The 20407-nt window shown below is 38.0% G+C and overlaps 1 protein-coding gene and 1 long non-coding RNA gene across 3 annotated transcripts in view; both read right to left on the bottom strand.

The window, feature by feature from the left end:
- SLC12A2 (solute carrier family 12 member 2) overlaps window positions 1-20407 on the bottom strand; it is a 106596-nt gene that overhangs the window by 85297 nt on the left and 892 nt on the right. The window lies entirely within an intron of this gene.
- Window positions 4847-20406, bottom strand: LOC128315094 (uncharacterized). The gene is made up of 2 exons (XR_008297500.1): window positions 10294-20406; window positions 4847-10050 (listed from the first exon to the last, which is right to left on the bottom strand). It is a non-coding gene; the product is annotated as an uncharacterized LOC128315094 (long non-coding RNA).

Here is a 20407-nt window from a genome sequence, read left to right as displayed (position 1 = left end):
ATTTCATTGAAGATAAAGCTGCAAAGAAAAAAAGAGAATATATTACGACAGAGAATTAGTTTTCAAGAAGCTATACACACACACACACACACACACACAATCTAATCATTTTTTTGCTACCACAAAAAAGGAGTCAAAAATTCATTGACCCCGCCAAATGTAGACTAGGGAACTATAACTATACACTGCTTTCTAGCATTTTGACCTACGAAATAAAATTTGGATCTCAGTCAGAACTGATGTACCTTTTTACAAAGTAAATTGACCTTACCAAATAATCCAAAGTTACAGAAACAACATGAATAGGAGAAGAATGTGGGGGTGGAGGGATGTTGATACACAGCTATGAACTTTAAATGCATTTAACAAGTGCTTATTCAGAATAAGGTCCTAGGTACAGTAATAGTAGCTATTGTAAAGAATACATAAATTTAACAATATACAAAAAATGTGTAGTCCAGGGGCGCCTGGGTGGCGCAGTCGGTTAAGCGTCCGACTTCAGCCAGGTCACGATCTCGCGGTCCGGGAGTTCGAGCCCCGCGTCAGGCTCTGGGCTGATGGCTCAGAGCCTGGAGCCTGTTTCCGATTCTGTGTCTCCCTCTCTCTCTGCCCCTCCCCCGTTCATGCTCTGTCTCTCTCTGTCCCAAAAGTAAAAATAAAAAAACATTGGAAAAAAAAAATTTTTTTTAAATAAAAAAAATAAAAAAAAAATGTTTAGTCCAATTTCAAATTATTCTGGAAGACCACATCATCTAAATGCTAAAAAATCCTAATTATAACCATCAAAAATGTCACAAGTCCAACATCAAGGGAGATCTCATATAAGACTGAAATAAGAATTCCTTTCAAAATTTGTTTTAAATTCTATCCCAAATTAATAAACACACTAAATGAAAAAAACAAGATGGAAAAGCTTAGTTAGCAGTTATCACAAGCTGCCTTAGTGCACTTAGTTCCACGCGTTTCTGACCTACCCCCTTACTATTTTCTATAAGCACATGAACATCTGGAAAACATAACAGAGATAAGAATGATGTCTTCCCAATTACTTGCAAAGAGTTCAATTCTGGATGAGAATTGGTTTGTGGGTTAAAAAATAGTTTGATTTTATATATTTGGGGGTGAGGTGAACCCGGACACTGAACCTAACCCTATCAATTCCAGTCTGTGATACACACCAGAATTCTACTAATATTGCCAGATACGATGAAATATAGCTTTTCCTGCTTTTAATAAGCAAAAGTTTCTTACTAAATATAGTTGTACATAATCTATGACTTGTTACTCATCACCTTAGGTCAACCAAGAATTCTTAGTATGTGAGACCTTCATAATCTGTCTGGCTTACTTTAATAACAGTTTTTACTGAAAACTACTGTGCCAGACATTTCCCTAAGTGTTTACACGTCCTATTTCCCTAAATTGGCACATCTTTGAGAGGTAGGTATTAACTTCACTTAAAAATGAGGAAACAGTCTTTTAAGAGGTTAACACAGCCCAAACTATACAGCTATTAATGTGACAGTGCAGAGAATCTTCTCATTTTTTTTTTTAATGTTTATCTATTATCAAGAAACAGAGAGAGACAGAGCATGAGCATGGGAGGGGCAGAGAGAGGGGGAGACACAGAATCTGAAGCAGGCTCCAGGCTCTGAGTTTTCAGCAAAAAACCCCAATGTGGGGCTCGAACTCACATGCCGTGAAATCACTGGCCTGACCCGAAGTCAGATGCTTAACAGACTGAGCCACCCAGGCACCCTGAGAATCTTCTAAATGGTAGAAGTTCACATACAACAGTGAGCCAATTAAAATATTTTGGGCAAGGGGACAAAAGACAGACAAATCACCCAACTCAGGAAAATGTCCTGCTCAAACTTGGCAATTTCCCAGCTATTTTCACTCTTCAACCTTGTTTCATCTTTCCCTCCTTCCTCTGCTTCCACATCTAAAGAAGCTAAAAGCTTCTGACATTTTCCTCCTAACAAAGACCCAAGTTCTACATGGGATGGAACCACAAGGGATTATTTTTAAACCTGTTTGTGCTTTGTAGAAATGCCCCCAGGGTCTACAATGTCTACAAAACTCTTTGCCCTAGAGGATTCTTAAAGACAGCTGCCCTGGACCCCCTATGGAAGAGAAAGAATAGCTACGGTCCGGACATAATCTATCTGGGAAGACATGTCAAATGTTTAAATATAAAATTGTGTACCAATAGAGCTGTAGCTGGTATTTAACTTTAATAGTGTATTTGGAGGCTATCATGGCACAGAAAGTAGGTAAAAAAAAAAAAAAAAAAAAAAAAGTCCTGTCATTCAGTTTCACGTTACCTAGGATTTTCTATTTTTCACTTAAAAACCCACATCAGGTGCTTCAGCTAGTAACTCCTTTATATCAAATGTTCTAGGTCATACAAGTTTCTTTCATCCATCATATGCTTTACCATTGTAACCTCTTGACTCCTGGATCCACCTACACATCCATTCCTTTCCAGGAAGGTTTGAAAAATAAAATTACCTACCCAGAATTTTTGAGACTTATCATCAATGTTTTGTTACCACCTATAACAAGATTAAAGAAACAGTAAACATTTCCAATTACAGACCACTTTCCTATTTCTGTAAATTTCCTTGGAAGTTATCATACATACTTTTATACACCCTCAAACTCCTATCCTTTAAGTTAGAAAATTACTGAAAGCGTTCTAACTAAAATATTTAATTTGATGTAATATTGCTTTATTGTTGTAATACTGGTTTTAAAGTACTTTCTGAGAGGGGGACATTTTGCTTGCTGTTCCCTCTGCCTGTAACACACTCTGAAGATGACTGGCTCCTTCAAATCTTTTAGGTCGTAGATTAAGTGTGGCTCCTCCGTCCCAGGCTGCCCGACATAGTTTCTCCTCATCAGCGCTCCTTTCATTGTCATCATAGCACAAAGGCACTCTGTGATTATCTTTTTATTCACTCAGTATTTGTAATCTATGCATCCACCTCCACTCCTTCATTATGCATTAAAATGGAGCATCCACAAAGGCGCGGACCTTTCCTGTGATTTTTGTCAAAGACATAGTAAATGAATATTGACCCTTTACAGGTCAGGTCTATTTTCCAAACAATGTCATGTAATGGTACAAGTGAAATCTGAAGTGTCTATTCCTGAGTCAGATCCAGGTTCAAATTCTGACTCTGCTATTCAGTAGCTATGTAAATTCTGGGAAGCTATTTAACCCCTCCAGCCCTCAGGGTCCACATCTGTCAACTGGAGGTAATATTAGCTACTCCATACTGTTTGAGAAGATCAAGTGAAAAAACATGATGATTCACAGAACACAAAAACTCTCATACACTGCTGGCGGTAATATAAATTAATAAACGGCTTTGGAAAATAAATTTGGGCATTATCTTCTCAAACTGAAAACATGCATACCGTTCAACCCAGCAATTCTACGTTAAGGGATAGCCCTACAGATACAAAATATAATATGAAGCAGGACATGTGTATAAAAATGTTCCTATCAACACTGGTTAATAACTGCCAAAAACAATCCAAACACGTAACTGCAAAATAAATAAACTGTAACATTTTACGCAGTGGAAGATAAACAGAAATAAAACTGAATGAATTATAAATACACAACCATAACAGTGAGCAAAAGATGACAGATAAAAATATACTGTATGATTCTATTTATATGAAGTTTTAAAGCAGGCAAACTAGACTAATACTTTTCAGGAACACATAAAGCTAACAAAAAGCATTGCATAAAATCAAGACCAACTCCCAAGCAAATAATCACCATTAAGTCAGGACAGTAGGTGGGGAGGGAGGATTTGAAAGAGATGCACAGAGAGTGTTTGGGGTACCAGCAATGTTCTGTTTCTTGATCTGGATGATGACTGTAAAGATCATCATTTATGCTTTAGGTCTTTTTCTTTGCTATATTCCTATATGTATATATATATATATACAAATATATAAATTATATATAAATTTTATATAAATTATATATATATCAATATTTACATTATATATAAATATATATATATTTTCCTATATTCTTGCCTGGCACTAACAAGTAATTACTGAATAGATTTGAGCTATTATTACAAACAACTAATTAGCAATCTATTACTGCAACTTTCCATGCTATGTGTTTATAACCAGATGTTAAACAAATACATGAAAGTAAATACTACAAAACAGTATTTATCTAGACTCTACCATACAGCTTCTTATAAACTGGTATTAGTAGGAATTATATTACCTCTGGAAGGATAAAATTAAAAATAATGACCTTTACATACAAATAGGATCACCATTCTGGTAAAAGACTTATCACCTACCCTACCAGCAACTTAGTGGAATACGGTACAAATAACATGGCTTTGATCATTACGGATCACACTGCTGGAAATGTTTTTGTGACTCACCTGGCACTAAAAATGTGCTTAGTAAACTAGACAGCTTCCTCTCTTCACTATTTCCTTTAGTGAGAAAGGATAATCACTTTGCATCAGTTAGGGTTAATATTAGATAGCATGGTCTGAAAAGAGAAGCAAACTTCTGGGCCCAGCTTTATTTAAGCAAATTAAATCAAAGCTAATGACAGGCAAAAGAGTGAATATCTTTCACTCTTAATAACATATTACCATAAATAACAAGAATAACAATTTTTCTTCATTTATAAGCATATTATTATGGATTTAAATAAACCCCAAATTACATGTAAAGAAAGGTTAAAGTTCACCCAAAAAATGCAATTTAAATCCTTAAACTTCTGAATAAGGTATTACTAAAGACACTTTAAAGATAAAAATCTTGCATATAATTAATAGCATCTGTTTACTAGTGTAAACTAAAGCATTAAATTAAATCCTGAAACATAGCAAAATTAGTAACTAAAAATGGATGCGTACATATGTACATTTAGGTGCCAAAGTGGCTGGGTTTATTCTAACAATTTTTTCATCAAGTACTAGCCAATTATATCATCCCAAAGCTACCAACATTTCCTATCCGTGCTGTCGGTGATTGGTGTATTCAGTGTAATGCTCCCCATACAGACTACTCTCTCAAAACAAAGTATTGTTTTACAGGAATCCAATCTGCTCTGGTTAACAATGGTCTATTAATATCCAGTGGCATTAATGCAAAGCTCAAAACTCAAGTGCCACAGATAAAAGTGGATGGTGTGACCATGTGACTTTACAATGAACCAAGTCAGAACTGCTGATTACAGTCAAAGAATTCAGTCCTCTACCTAGCCCATCATGCTCTTTACTAGCCATTCAAGAATGAGTTACAACACTGTGCATTAAAAATAGCATAATGTATGCATCATTTCAAATCCCACACAACTTGCTAACTCCAACAGTATGAACATAACTCAAACTACCAGAAAACTTACACCTCCCAGTATCAATAACTATGTGATCTTTATCTCACGTTGTTTTTTTTTTAAACTTTATTTATTTGGAGAAAGAGGGAGCATGCATGCATGTGTGAGGGAGGGGCAAAGAGAGTAGCACAGAGAGAATCCCAACCAGACTCCATGCTGTCAGTGCACAGCCCAATGTAGGGCTTGATCTCACAAACCATGAGATCATGACCTGAGTGGGGAAATCAAGACTTGGACACTTATTGGACTAAGCCACTCAGGCTCCCCCAAACTGTTTTATTTTTTAAATAAGAAGAATCAAAAGATGTTAGGGACATAAATACATGACCAGTGGCATCCTAAGTAGGTAAAATATTATAAAAGCAATATAGAGAACCACGTGATAGCAAAAACTACAGTCAGAGTATGGCATACACTTGTTGTTTCATGCATTTTTCACGTCAATATATGGTATTTCTCACTATAAAAAATATCATCTTTCAGATCAAAGGCGGCAAGTCCTTTTTCTCAAGGTCACACAAATAGTTAAGTAGAAGGCCAAGATTTAAATCCCTGACTGACAGCTCAACTACATATGCATGGTGAAGAACCTAAAGCAGATAGAAAAAAAGCAAAAACCAGAAAGGAAATATTCTTTATAGATACAGAGGCACTGGGTGAGATCCCTAAGTTTGATGTCTTTTTTAATGGAGAGCATTCCCCAACTGTGTGTAACTTGAATGGATAGAAGCCTTAGTACTTAGAAATAGAAGAGAAGATAGTCCAAAGCCAAAAGAGAAATTGGAAATTAAGTGGCAATCTCCAGAAAAGAAAACCTGAATGATATCAAGGGTAAGCCCCAAATCTTGGCAAACCACTAAACTGCAGAGGGTAGACTTCCCAGTCCAAAGAGGCAGACTAAAAAATTGGCAGCTGAAAACCTACTGCATAGTGGAATGACAGAAACCAGTTTGTAGTCTAAGCCCAGGAAAGTTAAATACTTCTTGGAACAAAAAACAACAATCCTTAAAAGAAAATAAAACAACCATCACCACCCAAAGGTGCTACAACATATTATCTGCATGTACAATTTTCACCTCCAAATTAATAAAAAGGAACTATAACTCATACTTAGGAAAAAAACAATCACTAAAAATTAACCCCAAGTAGGCTCAGATGTTGCATTTAGTTGATAAAGACTTTAAAACAGCTATAATAAATATGTTAAAAAACTAAAGGTGAATTATCAGTCAGTAACAGAAAGGGAATCTCAACAGAGAAACAGAAGCTGTATTTTCACAATTAGAAATTCTAGACCTGAAAGTCACAAAAACTGAAATGAAAAATTCACAAAATGGACTCAAAAGCAGAATGGAAATGGCAGCCAGAAGCAGTGAAAAGCATTAACTTACAAAGAGAAGAAACTTAACAAAACCAAAAAGGATACACACAGAAAGAAAACACACCTACACACAAATGTTGAAAGCCAAAAGTAAAGAGAAAATAATATGGTCAATGGCCTTATCAGAAACAATGGTTGCCACAAGACATTGGAAGTACATACTCAAAGAGCTGAAAGAAGAAAACCCTGTCAACCAAGAAGTGTACGTCCAGCAAAACTATCTTTCAAACGTGAAGTTAAATAGACATTTTTACATTAAAAAAACAAAAAAATTTGTTATCAGTTGACCTCCTTTACAAGAAGTAGTTAAGGGAGGAAAACAGTATCAGATAGCAACAGAAATCTACAAGAAGAAATGAAAATGAATGGGAATATAGGAGCATAATATACCATACATCCAACTTTCTTTTCTTCTCTCTTTTTTCAATTTTTCTTTCTTTTTTTGAGAGACAGACAGAGAGAGCATGAGTAGGGGGAGGAGCAGCGAGAGAGGGAAAGAAAGAATCCCAAGCAGGCTCCAGGCTCAGCTCAGAGCCTGACACAGAGCTTGATCTCAGGACCTGACCTAATATCAAGAGTCAGCCACTTAACTGACTGAACCACCCAGGTGTCCCTCTTTTCTTCTTTTTCTTTTTTTTTTTTTTTAAACCATATGGTTGTTGAAAGCAAAAATTACAACACTGTATTGGGGTTTCTAATTTATAACAACCAGAGCACTAAGGAAAAGAGTCTCTGTTAAGGTTTCCAGATTTTACCTAAAGAAATTCAATATTCTCTCTAAATAAAGCAACCATTAAAATAATAAGGCAAAGTAATATATCACTGGAAAGTCAAAAGAAGAATTAAAATGCAATACCAAAAGATATCTGATTAGTACAAAAGATAATATGAAAAGAGGATTAGAAGAATAAGAAACAAGAAAATAGAAAACAAGTATCCAAAATACCAAGCTTATTACAACCAAATCATGATAGATGTAAATGACTAAGTAAGTCTGCGAAGAGAAAATGCAAATTAGCATGTCTTTATCACAGGGTATATGTATGAGAACATTATCCAAACATGCACTTAAACAGAAGATTACTGTGGGTAACAGAAAACTTCTATTACTTATTTACTAATGATTATTTAATGCTAGGTGGGAAGAGTCAACTATAAAAGTATAGTTTTTAAAATGCACACAAAAACACAAGAATGTTAAGCTTTCCTTATTTTCCTAATCTTCTATTTTTTCTTTGCATAATGAACTAATAACAAAATATTTTAAATTAAGTAAAAAATGAAACCCTGGAGTAAATTTTTACATTGTTAGTTTTATAAAAAAGGATTTTCAGCTTCTTAAAATTTGATACTCTAGGATGGCTTGAGACTGAAATTTCCCAAAAATGTACATTTCTGGAGTCTCTTTTAAGATTTAAATACTATTGTAAAAATAAACAAAACAAAACAAATTTTGTGCCAGCGCTGTGCAATGGAGATGCCACAATAACCAACATTCAGGTGCTGTTCTTTGCATCGATTCTAAAGGGCTATTCTAGACTGCTATTTACTGAAAACCTCGTTTCTGCTTTTTATGATTTACTTGCCTTCTGCTTCTATGACATGCTACCTATCTCTGGATCCACCTCTGCCAGTATTCATTTTCCCTTCCAACTTACTTTGGTTCTGGAAACCAGAGCACCATATTTGTGATCACTGTGAATAAAGTATAACTATACAGTTTCCAAGTATAGGTGTAGTCAATCGAATCCCTTTTATGTGAAAACCTTTGCTTTATTGTTGTTGTTCTGTTTAATTAAGAGATCAGCTTTTCTCTCTCTCTCTCTTTTTTTTTTTTTTTGGTCAGCAAATGTTCCAAATAATTGGGATTAACTCACAGTCAAGTAATTTTTCCAAGCCTACAAATTTACACAATTGCATATTATTTCTAGAAATTTACAGATAAACCAATGCTGGAAGTAATTTATCATCAAACTTAATTTCTAAAATAGAAGACTGAGTGTTTATGTCTAAAACCATTAGGTCCTATAAAAGAGAAAGTAGTATGTAGGCCCCACTACTCCACATGAACTCTTCAGGATTCAGACTTATCACTTAGTACTTATAATACCTCTGATTTCCCTACAGGATTTTATTATTTTTTAATATTTTATTGATTTTTGAGAGAGAGACAGAGTAGAAGCAGGGGAGGGGTAGAGAGAGACGGAGACAGAGAATCTGAAAAAGGCTCCACGCTGTGAGCTGTCAGCACAGAGTCTAATGCAGGGCTCAAACTCGTGAACCAGGAGATCATGACCTGAGCCAAAGTCGGACGGTTAACCTATTGAGCCACCCAAGTGCCCCAGGATTTTATTTTATTTACTTTTGAGAGACACAGAGACAGACAGAAAGGCAGACACACACACACAGAGAGAAAGAGAGAGACAGAGAGAGAGAGAGAGAGAATAAGCGGGGGAGGGGCAGAGAGAAGGAGATCCCAGGCAGGCTCCAGGCTCTGAGCTTTCAGCACAAAGCCTGCCACCGGGCTCTAACCAATGAACTGTGAGACCATGACTGAGCCGAAGTCAGAAGAAGCTTTACCTACTGAGCCACCCAGGCGCCCCTCCCTACAGGATTTTAAGAGGCCACTTAAAAAGCAATATACATGTCGGCCCTAATACCTCACAGGTAAGCTTTTGTTAATGTTTCCAGGTATATATAAACAGCCATCTATCACTTACTGGCTAAGAGACTTCAGCAAGTTCTATTAGCCTCTGAGTTTGTCTATTGATAAATTACCTGATTTGGAAGTTAATTGTGCTCAGACTACAGAAAGCTCCTGAAACACGACAGACATCCAATAACTGGTAACTTAATGCAATTCAGTACATGTTATTGAAGGGTTAAAGGGAGATCTTGAGAGTAGTACCCTTATCGTATATAAGGGTATTTTAAAGTTGAGTATCATCAGCACATCAAAAAAATAACAATGTACTACTGTCATAGGCATAACCAAAGTGTAAGACTCTCAACATGCTCTGGGACACTGGTTCTTAAACCTGGCTCTCTGGGAAACACCAGGAAAGCTTTTTAAAACTTTTGGAAGAAAGGAGTCTGTAGTTTTTCTCCAGGGGATTCTTATTTAGAAATCACTGGTTCAGAAGAAAAGGAGAGGAAGGCAAAGACCCAGTTTCAACAAGATTCAGCCTCACCAAGTATCAGTTGTGTTGACTTTAGACAAACCAGACCTTGCAAAATGAGACTGCTACTTCAAGATCTTAAAACTTACCTCCTCCAGGGGCGCCTGAGTGGCGCAGTCGGTTAAGCGTCCGACTCCAGCCAGGTCACGATCGCACGGCCCGTGGGTTCGAGCCCCGCGTCAGGCTATGAGCTGATGGCTCAGAGCCTGGAGCCTGTTTCCGATTCTGTGTCTCCCTCTCTCTCTGCCCCTCCCCCGTTCATGCTCTGTCTCTCTCTGTCCCAAAAATAAATAAACGTTGAAGAAAAAAAAAAAAATTAAAAAAAAAAAACTTACCTCCTCCAAAGATAGATTTGAAGACCAAATACAGATATGTAAGTTAAGAGTGCTTTGGAAACCTTAACACTTTATACAATATTAAGAAATTCCTTATAACCTTTCCAATTAAAGACCCAGATTTTCAGTCTCAGATGGAAATGGGAAGTTTCCACTGTTCAACAAACACTTCATGGAGGGCCTAATATGTCTAAACACCTTTATATGAGGAAGGATCCCATGCAAAATTACAAGAAAATTTGACTTTAATAATTAAAATTTGTTTTTAATGTTTATTTTTGAGAGAGAATGCAAGTGGGTTAGGAGCTGAGACAGAGGCAGACACAGAATCCGAAGGAGGCTCCATGCTCTGAGCTGTCAGCACAGAGCCTGATGTGGGGCTCGAACTCATGAGCTGTGGAGATCATGACCTAAGCTGAAGTTGGACACTCAACTGACTGAGCCACCCAGGCACCCCTGACTTTAGTTATTTTAAACTAGGCTATTCAATATGGAAGAAAAGAAAGGAGAAATGAAGGAAGGAAAAAAGTCCTATTAAGTATTACTTCCCTTGATAGCATGTTCTAATGGATCTCTCTGTAATGATGCAAATTTTCCAGCTCTCCAGCTGCCCACTTGGGTAGCCATTAGCCACATGTGGGTATTCAAGCACATAAAAGGTAGCTCTAGTAACTGAAAAACTGAATTTTAAACTTAAGTTTATACTTAGTTTCACAGCCACATAGGACTACTGGTTACACTAGCAGAAAGCATAGCCCTACAACATTAAAAAATTTAGGTCTTTTGGGAGGTATGTACGGATAGGGAAAGGCAGAGGAAACAAAACCTTAGTTAAGATTCCATTTATAACAAACTTCCTCAGGGGCGACTGGCTGGTTCAGTCAGCAGAGCATAGGGCTCTTGATCTTGGGGTTAGAAGTTTGAGCTCCATTTGGGTATGCAGATTACTGACAATTAGATCTTAAAAAAAAAAAACCAAAAAACCTTTCTTATATTTAATTTTTAAAATTTTTATTTTTTAATGTTTATTTATTTTTGAGACAGAGACAGAATGTGAGTGGGGGAGGGGCAGAGAGAAAGGTGGACACAAGTATCTGAAGCAGGCATGAAGCTCTGAGCTGTCAGCACAGAGCCCGATGCAGGGCTCGACTCACAAAATGCGAGATCATGACCTACCGAATGAGCCTTCCAGGCACCCCTCTTATAATTTTTTTTAAAAGACTTTCCACTAGAAAAAGATATACATTCATACAATAATACTGAGGATTCCAAATCTCTCCTACATTATCTTCAATGAACTTAAAAACAACTGTCATGGGTATTTAAAAATGAAAACAATCACCGAAATAACAAAGAACTTATACAGTATTAAACCACAGGATCCTGGAATTAACACCAACTTAAAGTCAGAATATTTGCTCCAAGTTCCAACCCTGGCTCAGGTAGTTACAAGTCCTAGGATTTTGGACAGGTTACTTACTGGGCTCTTTGGCTTCTTAAACTCCCAATATGCATATTGGGGTAATTTGTCTGTCAAATGTCCTTTAGAGATTCTAAATAACAAATATAAGGTGTGTCAAAGAGTATAAGATTCTTTTGTATTCCATTAATTTACAAAGAATGAGTTCTCTATTTCAAAATGTATTGGTTCAGGGCATGCTACAGTCAAAACTATATAAAAGGTACTAGAAACACATAATGATAAGTAGCCACAGACATAGTTTGCTTCTCAGGGAGCCTGAAGTCAACTCATGTCAATTCAAATAACCACATTAATAAATATACTATTATTACATGATATAAAGGCTCTCAGGGAAGAAGCGTTTTGTCCCAGCTAGAGGATAAAAGCTTCCTCTCTGAGGAAACAGGATGGAAGTGAAATCTTAAAACTGAAAAGTTAACAATGCATGTATGGAGGAGAAGGGAGGAAGAGATCTTGGACAATATTATGTACAAAGGCCCTATGGCCAAAGGAAATACTGTGCCACCGAGTAACTGAAACAGTGAGGAACAGGTAAGCCAGACACGGACAATGAGGTGCTAGTTTTAAGCCAAGGGATAACATATCCTTTTTGTTTTAAAACTACTCTAGGTACAACAGTGTTGGGAGTGCACAGTGAATAGGGGAAATCCAGTTATTAGGTTACAGAGGGACATGCTACAGTTTGGTTTAGGATGGGAACAGTGAAGATGAAAAGAATATTTAGGAAATAAAGGGGATAGAAAGCACTTGGTGATAAACTCAATGAGGGAGGATGAAAAAAAAAGTATCAAGGATGACTCACTCATATACTTCTCACCTGTGTAACACAATGAATAGTGGTACCATCCATGGAGCCATAGGGCATACTGGAAGATGCCTGGGTCGTTTTGCTTTTGGAATGGGAGGGAGAAAATCCTAAGTGTGTGAGCACAGGGTGTCCTTCAGATAAGAAGCAAAAATATCCCATAGTCACTGGATGTCCTGAATGCACTAAAGAGATGTGGGTAGGACACAAAATTTGGGGATTCATTAGCCTACAGATGATACAGCATAGGGAAAGAAAAAGGAAAACAGAGGAAGAAGAAAAGGCAGAATCAAGCCTTGAGGAAGGCCAATTTGGACATGATGGAGACTGCCTAAGACCCTGTGCTCAAAGAGCCAAAAAGGGAGAAAAGTTAAAAGGCAAAGTGGTGTTACAAAGTCCAAAGAAGGGCAAAGAAGAGCTCAAGAGAAAATCAAATTCTGCTGGAAGGCTGAATGCTGAGGAGGTGGGGGTGAGGGGAGGAGGTTTTCTGGACATGGTAATAGGATAGAGGTCACCGGTCACTTTAACAAGAACTATTTAAATAAAATGATAGCACAGAAGCCATAGCACAGCAGGTGGTCAGGGTCCTCACAGGTCCTTTAAATCTCCACTGGAAAAATCAAGCCTACCCTACAAAGTCACCTACCCTCCACAAAACCCCAAAATGACTTATATAGTTAACTCTGTTAGAAACCACACTGTTGAAGGAACTAAGTGACACCAAAACAAAGAACCATCTCAGATGTTTCTATGATTCTCAACCTAGATGAATGTCTCATTAGTCAATGTTGAAAAACAGCAGAGTGTAAATTTAAAGCAAGGAAATTTCAGAGCCCAAGGGCACTACAAATCACCTGTCATAATTAGCTTCTGCAGAGACAACATTCCACTAAGCTGTTTTTGCTTTTTAGATTTTTCCCACCTTCTAATTAGAAATCCCCAAGTTCTCTATCAGTACCAGTTTTTCGTAACAGCTTTTAGACAGCACTGATACAGATTCTAGTAAAAAAATCACAGGATAAAGGAGTCAGTGGCAGATGACAGCTTTCATATTTTAAATAAGAAAACACTGATGTTTTTAACTTCAATTATTTTAAGTTGTTTTCATTGTTGTCCTCACTCCTTTGTTGCCCACTCTTTGTACTCTGCTGTATACTCTTTCTGAACAACTACTGATTCATGGCTTGACCTAAAATTTGAAGTATAAAAGCACATTTTTAAGCTACAAATTAAAACCCATTTTTAAGTACTATTATTTCACAAAGTAGAGGCTGTCATTTTGTTAGTGCCTGCCCCATGGTAGAAATAATTTGCACAATGAAACCAACTCTTGAATCCACCTCCCAAACCTGCTCTTTCCACAATCTTCCTCATCTCAAGTATCAACTCCATTCCAAACAGGGAACAAACCCTAGCATTAATCTTTCCACACACCCGTCATCCAAACCATCAGCAAATCCCAACAATTCTATCTTTTAAATATACCTAGCACCTTAACACCTGTCATCACCTCAAACACCATTACTTTAGGTTTGCTCCTCACAACTGCTCTGACCTCCTCTCCTCTCTCTCCCTTTCTCCTCCAGTACTGCTGCCTTCTCGTATCTCAATCACCCCGGACACACTTCCACCTCAGGGTCATGGTGCTGTTCACTCATCTGCCTAGATTGCTCTTCTACCCCAAGTACCTGCAAGGGGTGATCCCTCATCTAGAGTCTGTTCGTGCCTCAGAGAAGCCCTCTCTGACCACCCTTATAAAGCATTACCCCAGCCATCACCACCTTTAATTTTTCTGCACAGTAATTACATCTAACCCATTTGCTTATTTTCTCCTAACACTAGAATGAAAGCTCCATGACTTGTCTCTGTTCATGGCTGTATCTCCAGCACTTAAAACAGTGCTGTTCCTGCTGGTGCTCAGTAAGGATTTGTTGAACAACTAAACCCATATTCATTTCACTTCAGCAAGGTATCAATAGGATTACTACTGGAAACATTCCAAACACATATATGAAACACGGAGTTAAAATTTATTTAAAGGGCACCTGGGTGGTTCAGTTGATTAAGTGTCCAACTCTTGATTTCCTGAGTTCAAGCCCTGTGTTGGATTCTGCCCTGGCAAATTCTTACGATCCTCATGTTTGGGATTCTCGCTCGCTCTCTCTCTCTCTCTCTCTCTCTCTGCCTCTCCACCTCCCCTACTTGTGCTATCTCTCAAGTTAAATAAATACATTAAAAAAATTATTTGAAACAAACACACTCAACACCAAAGAACCAAGAGGGCTGCCTGGGTAGCTTAGTCAGTTAAGCATCTGACTTCGGTTGAGGTCATGATCTCATGATTGTGTGTTCGACCCCTGCATCAGGCTCTGTGCTGAATCTCAGAGCCTGGAGTCTTCTTTGGATTCTGTGTCTCCCCCTCTGTCTCTGCCCCTCCCCTGTTTGTCCTTTCTCTCTCAAAAAATAAAATATACGTTAAAAACAAAAAAACAAAAAAAAAACACATGTCCCCCTCAAGTCCCCTCCAGTCTCATGGGATTGGGAAGACATCAATTATGATAGCAATGTACAGTTCTGCCACACTTTAAATCCCAAAGTTTATCTTTCCTTCTACCCAAGCAGGGTAGACAACCTGGGGGACTGTGTACAGTATTATGGAAAAACCAGCTTTCACTTCAGGTGGCTTGGGTTAAGCAGGGTAGAGCCCCTGGCAAAAGTGTAAAATCTCTCAAGTTTGACTTTGCCACGTGCAAATATTTCTTATCAGGTTCCCACCTTTATTCAGTCCTGGCACTCTCCTACCCGCCCTCCCTTCCCAGGATGTGACCCATTCTTGTTCCTTCAGGAACCTTCAAGGACGCAAGCTATGTACTGAAGTAGTTAGTAGTGTGTGGAATTTCTTGTCCAAGAATCAATGCAACCCACTCAGAGAAGCAGCTACACGAGTACGTGGAGATAACATACTGTATGATGTTCTACGTAAATTCCTTGTTAAGAAGGAAGAACTACCTACCCCAATACATTCAATGAACAAATGTTTATTAAGTACCTATTCTCTGTATGGAGATAAATGAGACACAGGCCCATATCCTATGAAAGCGACAGTCATGTTCATCAATAATCACATTTTCACAAGCATTCCTCCTCATATCTCTCAGTTATATAATCATTCCACTTTAAGGAAATCAGGGCAGAGGGATGATGTTGGTAATCTCCAACATGTCCCCCTCAACATCCCTGTCATCTCACAGCACGTCTGGGGAACAGGAAGGCAGAAGAGATCATAGTAAGAGATAAGAGCTACTTACTATTTCTAAGCCTTGGAGTGAGAAATCCCTGGGAGTGATTTCCAGTTGTATCACTTTCTATGAGTAGCAGTAAGTAATTTCTTCAGCTTCTGTGAACCCATTTTATCACGAATAACATGTGTAAGAACTGCTTCTGATGCAACGTATGAAAAATGAGTAAGCTCAGGGAGACATAAAAGACACTAAATGTAGTTCCTCCTCTTCTTATTAGGGAAAAAGGCTGTAACAGAGAGGCCATATGCAAAGTCTTGACATCCAACCACCAAAGGCTCTCAAGCTTTGACTAAGGACTACTGTGCAAAGGTAATTCTACCTTTAGAACTCTTTTAATAATGCTTTAAATCCAGTAGAAGCTATTATGGATTGTCTACCACCCAACTTTTCTACATTTGATCATCACGTTGTCCATCTGTAAGTGAAGTTGCCCATCAGATGCTTATTTGTTTGCCTTTCACTTTTAAATTTCTTCTTGTAGGGGCAAGAATCACTACTTTGGATTCATTTTTTGAAAAACATTAAAAAAAAATCAATTCCTGGCATCAGCACTGAAGAGTTTCTGGCATCTTTAAAACTCTTCTCTCAGCTTCCCTGACATTGCTATCCTGGCTATTTCTCGCCAGCCTAGCAGCTCCTTCTCAGTTCCCCTTGCTCTCGTCTCCTCAACTTCTAACAGACTTACACATTCCCTATTCCCAACCCCAGACCCTATTTCCTTTTTTTTTTTTTAATGTTTATTTATTTTTGAGAGAGAAAGAGAGAAACTGCACACATGCACCTGCACGGGAGAGGGGCAGAAGAGGTAGACAGAGTACCCCAAGCAGGCTCCATGCTGACAGCAGAGCCGGATGTGGGGCTCGAATCCACAAACCGTGAGATCACGAGTTAAGCCAAAGTTGGACACTTAACGGACTGAGCCACCCAGGCGCCCCTCCCCAACTCGAATTCTTTTCTGTTATCCTCCCACTCTACTGAAGTCATTTCAAGTCCATGACTTCAGCGCGTGCGTGTTCTCTCTCTCTCTGTATATAGACACACATATATATTTTTGTTCTATATGCACACGTATATACACATGTATATACATACACATATATGTACACATACCTGCGTGTGTATGTACATATGTGTATATACATACATATAAAGTTTATGTAGATATAACATGTATTCAGCCCCCCTCCCTCAATATGACTCTTGGGCTAATTATCTTACCAGCTCAAGATACTACTCAAAACACAATTCTCTCTTTCCCCTCTCATATCTAGTCCTTCCCCTGGGTTGGCCACCTCAGGCAATGGTGGCACCGTCTACACAGTTGCTCAAGTCCAAAATCAGGGAATCTACTTCTCTTTCACTCCCATATCCAATCCACCTGCATGCAACTCATTCTGCCACCAACTGTTATTATCTGTAACTCAGTAATAGCTTGGGTCTCCCTGCTTCCACTGTTGCCCCTGCCAATCCATTCTTTATCCAGCAGCCAGAGATGTTCACACCAAACAGATCATGTTGCTACCTCACGAAAAATCCTTCAAGAACCTGCCACTGTATCTATAATAAAATCTTCTACTGGCCTCTTGATAGTTCTTTGGACACACCACTCTCTTCCCCTCACAATATTCACATATACTGTTCCCTAGGCCTGGAATGCTGTTCTGCCCTATCATTAACTTACCCTCTAGGTTTTAGCTTGATGTCACATTTCTTGAAAACAAGCCTTCCCAACTCCAATATGATCAGGTCCCATTATATCCTTACTAGACCCTACATCTTTCTTACATAGCACTGCAAATAAAGTTGGTAAAACTATGTTATTTGTGCAACTATTTGGTTACAGTATATCTAGGCACAATATTTGTTTTGCTGACCACTGCATCAACCCACAGTACCAATAGCCAGGTGGCCAATACCTAACAAACTCCTGTCTCCAATAAATATTTGATAAATGGAAAAACTCATGAGTCCTGGTTCTACAATGGCTGCATAAGACAGCAAGATGCAGCATGAATATTTATTTCACTTCATTTGGATTTTTAGGGAAAAAACGTTTAAGTCACAGTGGTGGGCAAAGAAAGGAATTCAAGTGGAAGACTGAGAATATAGTTCTTTCTCCTAATAAGGATCTAGAGTTCTTGTCTTTTACTTCTTCTGTCCTGCTATAGAACATGGCACAGAGTTAGATCCAGTTAAGGTAAGTTCTTAAGCACTTAGTGACCAAAGCAGCCTACAGGACACTGATCAAGTGCTAGAATTCAATGTTACAAAATTCTAAATATTATGATTCATTGAGGGCTAGAAGTTTAGAAGAGATTTTATGCAGGTAAAAGTAAATCTAGACTGGGTGATGAACAACCTTTTGGGATCTAATCAAACTATGTTATAACCCCTTTCCTGCCCTCCTTCAACAGTGGTATATCTCTATATCCACATCTGTATTCCTTAACGTGACATGTTTCTTCAGTCCATTTGCTAAATTCTAAACAAAATTATCTTCCATAGGAGATTCTATGCTTAGTTAACCTAACATACCTTTTTCACCGACCACAAAGGAACCAAGGGGCAGAAGGTAAAAACAAAAACAAACAAGAACTATAAACAACTCATTATACCACCTGTTGCATAAATGAACTATGAACATAACATTTTATATACTATAGTCATCTAATAAAGTAGAAATTAAGAGAATCCTAGAGTTTATGTACTTTCTGAAGGACCAACATGTATCAAATAATAACTATACTAGCCACTATTTTCCAGGCACTGAACACGGGCCTTGATGTTCATTTCTTTCTAATCTTCAAAATGAAGTCTTCAAAATAAGCAGGAGAGGAGGCTGAAAAGGTTGAGTGGTTTCTTTAACCACACAGCTAACAATACAGGTGTTCTTTTTAAGACACTGTAAACTGATCAAAAGCTCCCAAACACAAACCCTCAAGTTTTGGAGAACTCGAAGTGCTTTGCTATTCAGACAATTTTATAGGATGCTTACAAGTCCAAGGTCTATAACATACTTCCATTTAAAAACCCTTTTTAACACTTATGGGTAAATTTAGACTGCTTTAATACTAAACTACTCAGCTTTGGTGTTATCTGAAATACAGCTTTATGATTTTTTAAATAATAAAAATGCTGTAATAAAAGAGAAATTACCACCTACACATCTACTTTACAAAGATGTATAGTTTTGAAAGGGTAAAAATAATAAATTTGAAAGAGAGTATAGAAGTATAAGTGTTTTAAAAATCATTTTTCTTCTGATATGACAAAATACCAGAATGGAATAACAGGAGTAGTATTATCAAAAGCTAAATGATGTCAGGCGTTTAAAGAGTCACTAAGCTCTAAGGATTGGGACCTCTGTAATTATTTCAAACTGTATGAATGTTACATTATCAAACACTAAGACAAGTATAGTCTTGTATGAAATGACTGTATGAGATCAAATAATCACATCCAAAAAAAATTACATACTTTCTGTGTTTAAACTTTTCCACATTTGCATTCACAATATCTCATCGATGTAATCATTATATACTTGTTAAAGTGGAAATCAAGTAATCCGAACTCATAAAAGTTAAATATTAATCAAATCTCAAAGTGTTGAGGTTATCTCAAAATAATAATATTGGGCCCTGAAGAAATAAAAATCATATGTGGCCATAAAAAACAGAATTGCAGACATCAATAGACCTTATAGGGATAGTTTTCTGTTCACTAAGTGTAACCAGTTACGCAGGACCCCAGAAGTTATGGACATCCTTCATAGAAAAAAACCAATTCTCTTGTTTCTCGTTCTCAGTTTCTTTCTCTGCCGTCCCCCTATTTTGGACTTTGCGTTCCCCCGACTCCCGGTAATCTTTATATAGTCCTCTCCAAAAATATATGTAATAAAAAACAGATTTATGCCATTATCAGGAACAGCATATCTCAATATCTGTATAATCCTTTGCATAGTCAAGATAGCAGGTTTCAGCTTTAATAATTCATAGACTATAATAAACACATCCGGTTAAGATTCTCCCTTCAAACACTAGCGTTCCCACTCTCGAGACCCCTAGTGGGTGTACATAAGCCATACACTACTACCTTTAAAAAGGGCGCAGATGGTAGGTGCTCTCCCCTCTCTCCCCAGAGACATCCTCACCTAAACCTCCTCGCACATTCCCTTTAAGGAGCCCACAAGCACAACTGTCATTCAGAGGGATGGTGACTGTTACAGCGTGGGTGAGAAAAAGTATACAGGAGACACACAAGTGGATGGTGAAGGTTGTTACACGCAGCCTCTCTTCCATTACCTAACTAGCTTAACCCGCTGCAAACTTTTATGAGATTGTTACATTCCTCTGCAATTCCACCCTTGACAGCTGACTGCTGAGAAGCCAACGGAGTCGTGCACGTCCATTCCCGCCACCTCACCCGTGGCCAGCCGGCGGCCACATCCCCCCGGTCAAGGAGGACCAGTGGTTGGGGAAAGAGGGAGGACTGGTGAGAGGGATGCAGGGAGAGGGGCCGGGAGAG

This window comes from Acinonyx jubatus, chromosome A1, assembly GCF_027475565.1.
Source record: "Acinonyx jubatus isolate Ajub_Pintada_27869175 chromosome A1, VMU_Ajub_asm_v1.0, whole genome shotgun sequence".
Taxonomy (NCBI): Eukaryota; Metazoa; Chordata; class Mammalia; order Carnivora; family Felidae; genus Acinonyx; species Acinonyx jubatus.
Note: the sequence above shows the minus strand (reverse complement) of the source record. Positions and strands in the feature narration are given on the sequence as shown.